The 15,261-nt window shown below is 42.7% G+C and overlaps 1 protein-coding gene across 26 annotated transcripts in view; it reads right to left on the reverse strand.

Annotated features, from left to right (window-relative positions):
- Positions 1-15,261, reverse strand: part of dst (dystonin) — a 143,473-nt gene that overhangs the window by 111,229 nt on the left and 16,983 nt on the right. The gene's annotated exons all lie outside the window — the stretch shown is intronic.

Here is a 15,261-nt window from a genome sequence, read left to right on the forward strand (position 1 = left end):
ACAAACCTTCTTACAAACCTCCTGACTCATAAAAACACAAAACAATCTCCAGACCCTTGGATTTTGGAACAGAAATGCAAATAGCACAGATAACCCCTTTCTTTCTACACAGCACTATTACACAACGGGATAGAAGATGTTTTAGTTGCCTTTTAAATGAGAAACAGAGCAGCCAGCTTCCTCGCTCTGTCACCACTTTCCTACCCTCACGTCCCGGACCTAGGGCGGAGGCGAAACAGGAAGAGACGTGATACTGACCCATGCAGCACATCCGCGTCACTAGGTGAGTGTTAAGCTCCCCCTCACGCCACCAAAGGTGCCACATCTCCATAGCTGTTGTCAGCTCCCGGTGGACACGGGGGGAAAGTGCATCATGGTCCGTGGCAGAAGCACCTCGTGTGTGAGTTTACCAGGATCAGACTCCTCCTGCCTGGTTGCCTGGCTGGCTGGTTGCCTGCCTGGCCGCCCGCCTGCTACTCTGCCTCCAGGGGTAGCCAGCCGCTAGTCCTCTTTTATAACATCCAGAACGAGTCCTGTCAAGTTTTCCACAGCAACTCAGAGGTTTTCTCACATGTTTATTTAAGGCCCCAGTGTAATGTCATTAAGGGGACTTATTTATTTTTTTTAGGTTGATGGGAGGTTCTTAGCTTTATTCTCAGGTTTCTTGAAAAAATTTTGAAAAGTATTTATTGATGCTCCAAGCACTGAAATTATTATATTCAAAACAATTTGTTTTACTACTTTTACTGAATGTTTCAATAATACTTTTAATAACACCAACTTACTGATTATTTTTAACGAATGGAAATGAATTCCCTTTAGCTTTTGTCAACAAGTATTTTTAATAGTGACACAGACTGACACAGCATCAACACCCAGCAAGGCAGGTATAGCCACAGTCTAGATGCCCAGACCTGCTACTCGTCTACTTGTCAGCAGAATAAACAACATTTCAAAATCGCAATGAATCATAACATTAGTCAATTACTGAAAACAACTGGGTTTACACCATGTTCCAACTCACTCAGAGGTGGGTAAATTATCTGGACAATCACCATCATGTCAGTCAGAACCTTGACAGACATAATTTTCACTGCAATGATTGGTACATCCCAGAGTAGCGAACCCATGTTAAGTAATACACATATGAGCCAGTATATTCTGTCAGATGTTACTGTGAAAAGATTTCAAAAGCCAATATATATGGAAGATTTATAGGCCCGCAACATTTGTCTGCAATTCACAAATATAGCACATCTTACAGTGCAAAACTCAATTAAAAGTCAACTATACACATCACACATGCCTAACAAAAACAGATGCACTCCCATTATTACACCAATCAAAATCCAGACACAAATACTTATAGCTTATGGCTACAAAACATAAAATACCATATGGAAAAGTAGGCAGTGGCAGGAGGTCAAATAGGCCTATACTTCCAAATCTGTCTAAAAGACACCAACTCTGTCAGTGGATCTCAGCTGACGTTTCCATTTGGTTCATCTATAAAGTGTGTCAAGCTAGAGAGGAGTCATTACTGCTTAGTGGATCAGTGAGTCTGAATCTGGGCTCCTATGTCTTCTGCAACATCATGAGCAGGTTATGACAAGGGTTGCAGAATGATGCATGGTAGAGCAGTAGGCCTAAATGCCGAACTTAGGAGCAGTTCTGCCTTCTAGCTAACGGAATAGGTCATGAATAGTGCCAATTATGGGCACAGGATCCATAATTAGCACTCTGAGATGCTTTCAATCAAGATCACTTTGGGGTTATGCAACATGCTGCAGACTTCATAAACTTGCAAAGGCATAAGAATTCTAAAGTCCAACTTTGATGGTAAAACATTTTGAAAGGTCTAAAGGTTTTTGGTTCGCCTAGCAAATGTTCTGGTCTGTGCCATCTTCGAATGGCTGTTGTTCCAGGCTTTAACGGGCTGTGTGTCATAGCTAGGGGATGAGATCTGTTTACATGTCATAGTGTCTAGGGAAACCAGAAAATATATGGTTTTAATTCCAGCATCCATAGTACCAGACACTACGCTTTGCAGCAAGACTGCAGCGCTGCTACAGCACTCCTTCATTCTCGTCCTCTCAGGATAACTGTTCTGTCTGGATTATATAAATCTCCTGTTCACTCACACTCCAACTCCATACCCAATCAGTGCATCACAGTCCATCACTGGGTAAAGTGGGCAATCCAGAGGTACGATTTTAGGGGCTTCACTGAGTTTCAGAGCTTATTGTAATAATACATGAGAGCAAATGACTAATTAATCAGGCGACGTCTGTCCAAGGCAACAACCATATTCAACGCCCTGACACAGAAAAAAAAATAAGCTGCATTTTTTTATGACCAACGCTGATCGCGGTGAAGCTAATAATGAGTTTTTAAACAAATACATCCTTACGAAAATAACATTGAATCACCACAGGAAGCAGTTTCAACAAATGTGAAATGTATTCATAAAACATTGTTAATGAAAATTGCACACCGACACTACAGAACTTAGGGGATAAAGAAAGTTGACTCCAGAGTCACTGAGCTTGTGGAATGTACCGAGGTAAAATCATAATCTTAAGAAAATGGTGCCCTCTTGAGGGACCGGTAAAGACAACATGGAGCTACAATTACATCACTTCCTGCATGATAAGCATTTTTACAATCTTCAGATTAACCTCATAAAAACACACCAAACCACAGTATTTCTTAAGTAAATGATATGTTTATTACTATATTATTTCACCTTATTGTTAATAAGGATCAGAAGTGGAGCTTATACACCACGGATGGTTTTACAGCGCAACACTCCAATAAAGTTAAGGGTGATAGCTTCAGTTGCTTACAGATCTAAAAACAATCATCATCCCTTCAGCCCTTCTTCCCAGCATTAAAGTAGATAAAGATGTTCACATTACAAGACAGCGGACCAAAATACTCATCATTTGCACAAATGGTCTGGATCGCCCTAAAAAACCCTTTTTTGGTTTTCAATAAACAACCTAAAATTATGCAAACTGTTTGTTTGGAAGTGCAAAAGTCCACCAGGTGCCATGAGCGTGTTTAATGTGTTACCTAACAGCTCATGGCCTGTGACTTGACTGGGTTGTTTACAGCATCTTCAATAATCGGTTCCACTTTCTGTCTTACCACGTTCCACTTGGACGGTTACCCTTTGGAGTATACAGCCAGAGAAGGGATGAAAACATGATGAAAACAAGATGAAAAGCGAGAGGAAAATGATGTATAAAATGTTAACACCTGTCCTCCGCATGCCATTGGTCATTCATTTACTACTGAACAAATGTACAGATTTTGAATTTTACGATGAAATTTCAGTCTTTAGCTATGGTGACACAAATCTTGATGTGAACTTTGATATGACTCACAGGAAAATTCCAGTTTTTCCAGCCTTTCATAATGTGAGCGATATACTATCACTGATAAGTGGCGTCCATTCCATGGAGGAGGGTCAATATGACTGACATTAACAAAAGGGCTGTGACCATTCAACCTTACAATACAACTTAAGTGTTAAGACAAGATCCCACCATTTTAACCGTTCACTGCACATCCCCTCTCTGAAGTGACTTCACGTCGGCCTTGCATGCAGAGCAAGTTAATGTTCAGGAAGAAACTGCTTAGAATGCTCTGAAACCTTTTGAAACAAGGAGATACTACCTTCATTCACCCAATACATTCATTTCGTTCTCTGTTCCACGATGTTCCTCTCGGGTGTGTTTGCCCTACTGAACATAACCCCGGTAAGATACAGCAACCATTCATTCGGTGTGACTTCTGGACTTCAAAGTAGTGTATGGTTAAGAATAGCCACTACAGTTACACCGTGTGCCCTAGGGCCTGTACCATTTCAATGACATCCTTTCTTACCTCACAGCAGCCTGACTCAAACTACTATTTGTGGTATAAAAAACAGGAATTACTTTAATTTGTGGCCTGGAGTGGTCCAGTAGACCGGCTGCTTTTGGTGCGGCCGTGCGTGTCCAAACACTCCTTAGCGAGAAGATCTCTCAATCTGTCCCCATGTTCCTGTCATATGAACCATGAACATGCCAAAAGAATAATATAGCCCTAAAAAAGGAATTACTTTTCATGGTAATGATGGTCTGCATAATGAGGGTCTAGACACAACATTCCAGTAAATTGTGGAGTTTAACTTTGCTGTACAGATGATGAATTCATACCATGTTTAGTTTGCTTGTGGAACATCTCTCTTCACTAACTAAATACCAAATCAGTCGCTTTCCCTCAGCCTGCCAAGCGCCGTTTCTGCCAATTGGCTCAAAGCCGAGGGAGTAAACATGTCTAGGTGCTAATTAGACCCTCCAATGGCCCTTTTCAGCAAGTGTGCAATGATGCAGCCTTTGTGAAGCGGAATCCCACATTATGTCGGCATTCAGGTCTTGACACAATATAATACCACCAAAATGTAATTTTTAAGCTATACTGGGGTTTAGGTTGCAAATAATGACAATAGGGATATGTCTATTTGAATGTCATACTTTTTTGTTTTAAAGCGGGAACATTAAGTCAAGTTTCCTGATGTTGGTGGGTGTACTGATGAAACCTCTTTGTGAAAGAAACCCTCTGAGTTTTCTCAGCAAGACCTGACGACAGAGGGCCGCCTAAGCAAAGCTGGCAGAGACACAGAATAGTTTGAGACTCACAAGATGTTTCGTGAACACACAGTGGGAGAAGCCATTACATGACATGAGCCCAGAGCAGTATTTTTAATCATCCCAAAAGTCCCACAGTCCAGATTATTCTAAGAGAGTGAAAATAGCGACAGCAGCAGCACTGCTTTTAATAACAGGAGAAACCAAGATAGGGGTCAAGGAGACACTACAAGTGTACTTAATATTAACTGTCCCTTCCTACTCTGGCATCCCATTCACTCACAGGTTGAGTTCAGATGCCGGGCCTGTTGTGGTGCATGAGAAAGGAGTATTAAATAACTATCAACACCTCTAACCTACATGTTCCGATCAGCGCTGTCATAGACCCAATTATAGACCCAACAGCATCACAGGTGAAAAATCTTGTTGAACTGCTCTCTTCACTCTGGTTTACAATCCTGAATATCAACCTGTCCTGTCATCACCCAGTGAGATTGTGTAGTTTGGAATTACAAGCTGATGCACTGATAGAATGTTTTCAGATGTGAGAGAAATTCAGATGAATCGAAGACAAACAGATGTGGGACAGGTGATGAGAGCGCTACCGAAGCAGGGCGCTTTCGTTTTGTCGTGGCAGAATCTGAAGTATGTGCAATCTGGAACAAAAAATAGACAGCCCGTATCTTCACAGCAGGCCAGCTGGCGCAGTATGCTGTCAGAGTTAAATTGCCAGGCTCCAACAAATATCACTGCAGCCCATAAAGTCCTTCAAAGGCCCACAGAGGTAATAGGAAATAAAGCCACAGGAGCACTGTACGGTGTCTCATACTCTCTCTCTCGGTCTTCTCATGCTCTCTCACTGTTTTTGTCTTTCACTCTCTTAATCTATATTCTTTTATAACAATCTTCGTCTCTCCATCTCTCTCAATAAAATGCAATTGATGTTAATGGCATGAAAATCGTTACCACATACATAACCAAAGCAAATATATAGAAACGTATTTATTTAATGATGAAAAAGACAGATTAATATGAAAATCGTCATGCAACAGGAACAATTAACAAGGAATGACAAGGGAAAAAATTACTTGCTTATGAATTATATTCACAGAGTTGTTTGTGTTCTACTACTTTTGTTATAGCAATGGGATACAGGACAGTATCTATGTGTCTCAAATGAGGTCATTCATTTGGCAGGAGGTAAGGGAGATTCAGCTCTATTTCAACCTATGGTGGCCTCCGTTGATAGCAAGGCCATGCTCACCGAGTTTGCTTTCCTTCATTTTGGTTCTGTCACAGTGGTCAGGTTTTCTGCCACTGTGTATTCTCTGTTTATAGCAAGGTAGCGCTTCAATTTTGCTTTATTACTTGCTTGATTCCCTTCACTGTTTCAAATCGCTCTCTTTTGGTGTTTTTCCATTAGTTGCTTGGGTTTAACTGTGTAGTTTGCTCCTCTGTAAACTGTTTTGTCAACACAGCCACTCTCCCCTGTCTCTTTCTGACGCTCTTTCATTCTCTCTTCTTAACTCCCCTCCCCGTCTTCCCTCCGCAGATTTGATCAAACATCTGCCCGGTCGTAGCTGTTTCATTGACCAGAGGAAGTAGCATGTAGAGGAGATATGAGCAATGGCTTTGTAAATTTCACATCCTGCTGCCAAAGCTTGTTTTCCTCAACTCCTACACTGAGATGTCATATTAGGCAGCCTGTCATGTTAATGCTGATAGCACAAGGCATTCAGAGTACAGTATAGTATTACATAACGAACGCAGGGGTCAACTGTGAAAAGTAAGGAACCCCTGTATGATGACAGTGCTGATTTCTAGACATACGCTAAGATAAGCAGCCTGCATCCTGCTCCTGATTTGCCTTTGAAGGTAACAGGGTCTGTGGTGATCGTTCCCTAGATGGGAGACAAGGTAGGTGTGGGCCAGTAGGTGCGTGTTGGCCAGTAGGTGCGTGTGGGCCAGTAGGTGCGGATGAGCCAGTAGGTGAGTGTTGGCCAGTAGGTGTAGGTGCGTGTTGGCCAGTAGGTGCAGGTGCGTGTTGGCCAGTAGGTGCGTGTGGGCCAGTAGGTGCGTGTGGGCCAGTAGGTGCGTGTGGGCCAGTAGGTCTAGGTGCGTGTGGGCCAGTAGGTGTAGGTGCGTGTTGGCCAGTAGGTGCGTGTGGGCCAGTAGGTCTAGGTGCGTGTGGGCCAGTAGGTGTAGGTGCGTGTTGGCCAGTAGGTGCGTGTGGGCCAGTAGGTGCATGTTGGCCAGTAGGTGCATGTTGGCTAGTAGGTGCATGTTGGCCAGTAAGTGCGTGTGGGCCAGTAGGTGCGGATGAGCCAGTAGGTGCGTGTTGGCCAATAGGTGCATGTTGGTCAGTAGGTGTGGGTGGGCCAGTAGGTGCGGGTGGGCCAGTAGGTGCGGGTGGGCCAGTAGGTGCGGGTGGGCCAGTTGGTGCGGGTGGGCCAGTAGGTACGTGTTGGCCAGTAGGTGCGTTTTGGCCAGTAGGTGCGTGTGGGCCAGTAGGTGTAGGTACGTGTTGGCCAGTAGGTGCGTTTTGGCCAGTAGGTGCGTGTGGGCCAGTAGGTGCGTTTTGGCCAGTAGGTGCGTGTGGGCCAGTAGTTGCGTGTTGACCAGTAGGTGCGTGTGGGCCAGTAGGTGCGTGTGGGCCAGTAGGTGCGTGTTGGCCAGTAGGTGTGTGTTGGCCAGTAGGTGCGTGTTGGCCAGTAGGTGCGTGTGGGTCAGAAGGTGCGTGTGGGTCAGAAGGTGCGTGTGGGTCAGTAGGTGCGTGTTGGCCAGTAGGTGCGTGTGGGCCAGTAGGTGCGTGTTGGCCAGTAGGTGCGTGTTGGCCAGTAGGTGTAGGTGCGTGTGGGTCAGAAGGTGCGTGTTGGCCAGTAGGTGCGTGTTGGCCAGTAGGTGCGTGTTGGCCAGTAGGTGCGTGTTGGCCAGTAGGTGCGTGTTGGCCAGTAGGTGAAGGTGCGTGTGGGCCAGTAGGTGCGTGTTGGCCAATAGGTGCGTGTTGGCCAGTAGGTGCGTGTTGGCCAGTAGGTGCGTGTTGGCCAGTAGGTGCGTTTGGGTCAGAAGGTGCGTGTTGGCCAGTAGGTGCGTGTTGGCCAGTAGGTGCGTGTTGGCCAGTAGGTGCGTGTGGGCCAGTAGGTGCGTGTTGGCCAGTAGGTGCGTGTGGGCCAGTAGGTGCGTGTTGGCCAGTAGGTGCGTGTTGGCCAGTAGGTGCGTGTTGGCCAGTAGGTGCGTGTGGGCCAGTAGGTGCGTGTTGGCCAGTAGGTGCGTGATGCATAGGGTGCAGGGCAATGTGGTATGTGGTCTTAAAAGATCTCATGACACTCATCATTCATTAGAGTAACCCCGGGCCCTCACATCAACATCACCAGCACTTACATCCAGAGCGACTTAGAGCAGTGAATTCATACGTTTTCATTCTTCTTTGGTACTGGCTGCTGTTGACATCACACCCAGAAACTCAAAGCATTATTGCAAATTTAAAATAAAGCTCTGCTTGATTCCGTCCCCTAAATACCATTGTAAGAAAGAGCTTTACAATTATGGCAGTAGACAACCTGGATGACAAGCTGAGAACATCAATGACTGAAAGTGTTTGGAAAAGTGCCTTAAGCTACCAGCACATCAGAGGGTGTCAGGAGAGTAAGGACAAGTGAATCAATCTGGAATCCGGGCCTGCTTAAATGACCCCTGGCTGAGGAAAACACACACACACACACACACTAAAAGTGACCGCCGACATTGTCTAGGTGGCAGCAGCTGCGGGTATGTGTGTGTGGGGTGTGTGTCGGTCAGCAGGTGGTAACTAACTCAGCTGTCCTTGTCAGGTCATCCACATGGAGACTGAGCGCTTAGTCCCAGTGACCGACTTCCTTTTGTCGGAGTGATTTAGGAGATAATTATGAGACAAACCCCAGGCTTAGTGTCCAAAGTGGAAGACAATTTGGGGACAGATAGTGATGGCTATTGATTTAAGAAAACAAGTCACTATACCAGCCATTTAGGCCCACATTTTACACTCTAGCTCTGTGAGGGCTTTCATACTGATACCTACTATAGGATTGAGTGCTAGATAAGCCTCTAGCAGATAACCTACAGAGCACAATGGCAGCAGGAGTTTCTATAAGGAGATGCAAAACATACACCGGTCTACAATCACGGCTCTGTTAAAGGTTGCTATTAGCACGCCAAGTAAACATCATGACTTTTTACAATGCTAGGTCGTAAAACCGAGCTATCCACAGACACTTTCAACTGCTATCTCAAAGACATTGTGGGCGAGCCCATGTTGAGGGACAATCAAGCTCTGAGCCAGTGAGCCCTGGTCTGAGCTCAGCATAACATAACGGACTCAATGAGCAACATTATTCCATAGTAAATGTCTTATAGTAAAGCAAATAGTAGAGCATTGTATTTAACACAGTTGAAATTAAACTGAATGTTCCTTATAATTCAGACATGTTACTGAAATTATTTAACTATGGCCGTAGCTTTAAGGAAAGGAACGTCAGGCCATTGTATGTTATTTGCTTGGCTGCACTGACCCAACAACATCAAGAAGCTAACAGTATGAAAGCAAGCAGCAGGGACTCCAAGCTTTCAGTTTCAATGGAACTTCAGAGTGGGAAGATGGCCAAAGTGGAAGCAGATGCGGAACTTGAAGCTAATGATAATTGAACCAGGGACAATAGGACTATCTTACAAATGGAGGGAGAGTTGTCAAACATGATTTTAGAAAAACATCCGGTGGTGAAAATATTCCCTGTCATCTTGTAGGCCGGTATGCTGATGAGGAGCAGCTGACCAAAGTACACATTTTTAATGATTTATTTGAGCTGAAACTAGTGGAAGAAGAGTTGGGAAATGTAAATGCAATGAGGATCATGAGAAGTACTCATGCAAGGGCCTGTTGTGATATTTCTGAGGAATAGACAGACTGTGTGTTGCATCCCACCCTATTTTACAAGTGTGTCATGTGTGGCCCTCTCTGGAACAGAGTTTCTCGGTATGTTAAGTATAGGCTCTGTGTATGTTTAGATTTTATTAGGCTTAGATAACCTATCTTAAAGGGAAAAGGTGTTTCAGTTCATATAATTATATTATTTATATATATATATATATATATATATATATATATATATATATATATATATATATATATATATATATATATATATATATATATATATATAAATAATATAATAATATAATTTAATTTTATAATATAATTTATACTGACCAAAATTATAAAAGCTACACTTTTGTTTTTGCCCCCATTTATCATGAGCTGAACTCAAAGATCTAAGACTTTCTCTATGTACACAAAAGGCCTATTTCTCTCAAATATTGTTCACAAATCTGTCTAAATCTGTGTTAGTGAGCACTTCTCCTTTGCCGAAATAATCCATCCACCTCACAGGCGTGGCATATCAAGATGCTGATTAGACAGCATGATTATTGCACAGGTGTGCCTTAGGCTGGCCACAATAAAAAGCCACTCTGAAATGTGTGTGTGTATATATTAGTACACATACAACATATCAAATGTTGAAAGTGAGAAATGCTCCGTTTTTTTGAAAAATACATGCCATTTTGAATTTGATGCCAGCAACACGTTTTAAAAAGAGTTGGGACAGGGGTATGTTTACCACTGTGTTGATTCAACTCCTATTTTAACAATACTCTGTAAGCGTTTGGGAACTGAGGAGACCAATTGCTGGTGTGAAGTGAAATAACCCTCCCCGATCTTTACTCATGATAGACCTATCCTCTCTGGGATGCTCTTTTTATACCCAGTCATGTTACTTACCTAATTACTTGTGAGATGTTCCACTAGTTTTCATCTTTTTTGCATTACACAACTTTTTTTCTGTCTTTTGTTGCCCATGTCCCAGCTTTTTTGAAAAGTGTTGCAGGCATCAAATTCAAAGTTATCTCAGTTTCAACATGTTATATGTTTTCTTTGGACTATTTTCTGTTGAATATAGGGTTTAAATGATTTGCACATCATTGCATTCTGTTTTTCTTTACATTTTACACAGCATGCCAACTCTTTTGGAAACGGTGTTGTATATACATAATGTTTCATATCATTTTATATCAATAGCACAATAGCATTTTTGAGAGAGTCAGACTCGCAGTTACCCACAGTTACCTGCAGAGCTTTATTTTCACAATCTTTGAATTACAATGGAACATTGAAAATCCCAATCCTTATCATATTGTGATAATATCCTTACCTGGCAGTGTCTGGCAGTCCCAAGTCATAACTGCACCATAAACACGTACTAAAGCATTCATATCAAACACGCATGTCACGCAATTATGGACTTTTATTAAAGAAACAGCCCTGCTGGCACTTCACTGATACTAGGAGACCAACAACCAAATATTACAAGCATTACATCACAGATTTCTTTCTCAAACAGCAAAAACTAACAACAATATGCATTACCCTTATTTGCTCCTGAGTACTACAGTAGGCAGACCAGCAGCTGAGGACAGAGAAAATCTATTTCCTGTAGCTGGCATGGCATGGCATGTTTCCTTCCCAGCATCTTCAGCTGTATAATGATCAGAATTCTGCTTCAGTACAGTGGCTGAGTAAGCCAATGGTCACAGAGCATTAGCCCAGAGGGGCGGGATGGTGACTCACAATATGACCTCATCCAGACATAGCTGACACTGTGAACCAGCCAAGACCAAAAAGGGAGGTGCCGACATTCTGCCATGACAACTCATTAACATGCATTTGTCCATATTAGCAAACATGCACTCCTATCACAGGTTATATTCTACAAATGTTATCTGTGGTGTGTTCACTTACCATTTTCAACCCAATCAGAAAAATCTAAAAACTGTTTTCTCTATGACAACAATAATGTTCTGTGGATGTTTTACTCTTCTCAAAAATAAACTCAGCATTCACTTTCAACCCTGTCTCCTCAACTAACATGATGAAATGAACAGATTTCTATTCAGCTGGGAGTGAGGGCTTGTTGGTATCAAAACTTTGTAATCCTTTAACAATGCCATGATTCTTAACTTTTGATGACAAACAGGATGAGATCAGCTCCATGTTTTCACAGAGAATGATAAATAGAGCATTCAAAATGAAAAGCACTTAAGCTCTGACAAATTCTATCGACATAAGATAGCTTTTTTTATTGACACTAAACAACCACAGCCCTTAGTGATAATGTCAATATCTTTTGCCCCCTTTTCCTATCTACCGCAGTCTCTTAACATCCAATGGTATCTACATCCCTGACTCATCACAACAACTCTTCATGGATTCAGGAAAGTTGAAGATTACGTAAAGCCTTCCTCTTACCAATCCACACCAAGCCATTCAGCCTTTTTTCCACAGAGCTCGTCCAACAGAGCTCACTAATCGAGCTTTCAGCAGAGGTAATTTTGCTGTCTTGTGGTTGTCATTAGTGCTTTGATTTTGTTCATTTTACTTTTGCATATTGTTTTCCTTTGGCACATCAACCAAACAGTGAACAACTCATCATTAAAAGCTTACTGGACAAGAGCTCATTCAACAAAATGTCTCCTCTCTGCTGTAGCAGATTACGCAAAATTCTACAATCACATCAACACTGATAGGGTTGAGGATATTCTACAAAATAATAAATAAAAGAATTAAGAGAAAGCATCCATCCATTAGCCTACTGAACACTAGCATCGCTGACTGTAGACTTGATGAGAGGCGTGTTCACACGTTTAAAGTTGAATCGGTTCGCTCTTGTTTATGGCTGTGTCATGATGTGGTATCAAACTGACACTTTAGAGGTAGGAGCAGGTCCAGGAACTGCATGGACTAAAATAGGCCTTACCACTCAGGACATCCAACGGGCGTAGCTCTCAAGTGGCCCTTGAATAACATGCACTGAACATTCACCCGATTTCTTGTCATTGTAGAACCCTAGGTTATTGTTGCCTATACGTAACCACTATACCATGTACTAATTGAACGCACCATACATTCACATACAAAGGAGAGCAGAACACTGCCTGCCTTCTCAGTTTACAACAAGTTGCAAAAAATCCTTTCAAGCAAAAAATTCTTTGGTGTGGAGCTCCTAAAGCAATATCCCACTTCATGGGGATAAAGAGCAAACAGCTCTAGTGTATGATCTTAGCCTTACTGGTGCTATTAAACAATTTCTAATACCTTTTATCACCATGAAGTACCACTAAACTGATTCCATGGCATCTTTTCAACAGTTATGTCAAGTTGCCCTTTTAAGTAACAGGTTAAAACAGGCTTTCACTAGCCAGGCACGCTCAAGCTAATCTAGACCTAGCCTAGCCCCAGCTCGTCTACACCACACCAGCAGTGTTTTGAGTGCTCTCTCTCTTTCAGCACCCTGGTCACATGCTCGGGGGTGAGTGAGAGGAGGGTTAGGGTGGCTGTGCGGGTCAGACAGAATTAGGAATGTCATGGTCTAGTGCTGAGTATGCACCTGGCTTGGGTTTCCTCTGGGAATGCCAGTGTTAACCACAGAGCCTGCTCCAGCCACCAGTCCAAACGGGCACACTTCGCTGGTCCCATGTCCCACCCGGCACGGCCCAGACAAAGGATCCGGACCCCTGTCACACTGGCAACACGGCACACATACGAGTCTTTTACTGGGATTTGGACGCGGCCTCGCCTCTGTCTGGACACAACGTGTCTTTTGTACAGTAACTGACCGTTTCCACAGAGGGAAACGGCTCTGCTGTGTGTGTGTGTGTGTGTGTGTGTGGGCCCAGGCTGGCCGTGTGAATGTGATGAGTGGGCTGTCAGACTCGGAGGAGAGCGAGAGGTCAGGCTCGGCATAAAGGACGAGGTACAAAGACAGTGACTGTGCAAAACACTGATGTTTTTTAACTCCTTGATGTCTTGTATTTTCAGCCAATCAGTTCACAAGCTGTGTAGAAAAATGGTGGACAGAGATCCTGCAACACATTTGCAAGGATTCTGCAATGGCTCAGACCACACCCATACAGAAAAGTAGAAAACAAAAGCCCAATGTCAGACAGGAAGGAACGGGCAGCTCAGACTTGAATGTCATTATCTGAATGTCATTCAGGGTAAGGAGGATTGCATGGTCTGAGACCCATCGGGCATAAAAAGGGAATTACCATCATATTGGCCAACAGAGTGAGGGGACTGAAGTGGCAAAGGCTATGATCGTGTCAATAAAATGATCTGATTGGTTCAACCTGCCGTGACCAGGATTTAAAAAGGCCTGTGCACATCTTACTCAGCACGGTCTAAGATAGGTGAAGTCAAGATTCCTAGAGGCAGGCCGGGTGCTGGTAATCGGACTGAGGTTGTCAGCAGAGACGCTTCCCCACAACACACATTGGTTCCTCTGACTTCCTAGTTAAGCAAACAGCGTGATAAGAAGCAGTGAAGCTTGGAAGAACATGTTTCAGCTGCTGCAGTGACACTAGGTCACAACTACAAATTGTATAGGGCGAAATAATTCTGTAAAATAATTGCAAAAATAATTGTGTAAAAGAATCTGCAAATAATTGTGTAAAATCAGACTTTTCCCAAAAGAAGAAATACTGTCAAGTCCCATCCGCAGAGAACAATCCAGAAAAGCATCTGTGATGACGGTGTTCATACCAAGGGCAGATGTGGATCTATTGGCTAATAAAAAATAAAAAAAGATAAAAATGCTGCCATGAAATACAGTTCAATCTTAAAATAAGGGCAGGGGTGTGAGATCGGTTGGGAATACATTTTCCAAAGGAGTGTGCGGAGAATAATAAAATGCAGATAAATATGGAAAAAGTAAACACATAGCTTCTGAGGAATTTCATGGCATCCAATTTCTGTGACAGTAAATAGCTGTGCTTTTTTATTAGTAGTATTATGTACTCTGCGTAGCAGTAAAGATAAAACTGTCACATTATCAGCTTGTACATATAGAGTGGGTATCATTCATTTAAAAAACGTATTGATTATGGTTGTATACAGACCAGGAGGCCCAGATCTGGGGATTTATGGCAGGCCTAGATTATAGAGTTTGGACTAATAACGTCAAAAGTACTCATATACTGTAACAAATAAATCATTCCAAAATTGCTCTCTGTAATCATGCTCAACACAAAACTGAATCCTCTAAACTTATTAGACACTAGTTCAACTTCAATAATCTAAAACATGTTACAGGGAAAGAACATTATAATAAACCTATTCACATAACAGATGTGTTGTGTCATGGGGTAAAAGGAGCATTTCTGTACCATCATGCAATGGGCAATTGTCCATTCATTTGGAACATTTGGTCATTCCAACAACTGGGTTCCTCCAGACATATCCTGGTAAAAAAACAAGTAGATAAGGTGTGTTGTGTCACTATACCTCCTTTCAATATGTTTTCCTGAAGGCAGCACGTTAAACAGTTAAACAAATAATGGTGCCTTTTAAGTGACTGGATCATTATTTGACAATTTCATCTTAAGACAAGCAAACAGCATCTTGGGACAGTAGGAGTTAGGGGTTTGTGTGTATCACATTTCTTTCTACATTCTGAGTTACTGCTGGTCTAACTTTTCTCTGCTCTTTCTCTAGACTAAAGATGCTGAACCTTCAGTCCATGTAGAATTGGCTGACACA

The sequence above is a fragment of the Esox lucius genome, chromosome 6 (assembly GCF_011004845.1).
Source record: "Esox lucius isolate fEsoLuc1 chromosome 6, fEsoLuc1.pri, whole genome shotgun sequence".
NCBI classification, from domain to species: domain Eukaryota; kingdom Metazoa; phylum Chordata; class Actinopteri; order Esociformes; family Esocidae; genus Esox; species Esox lucius.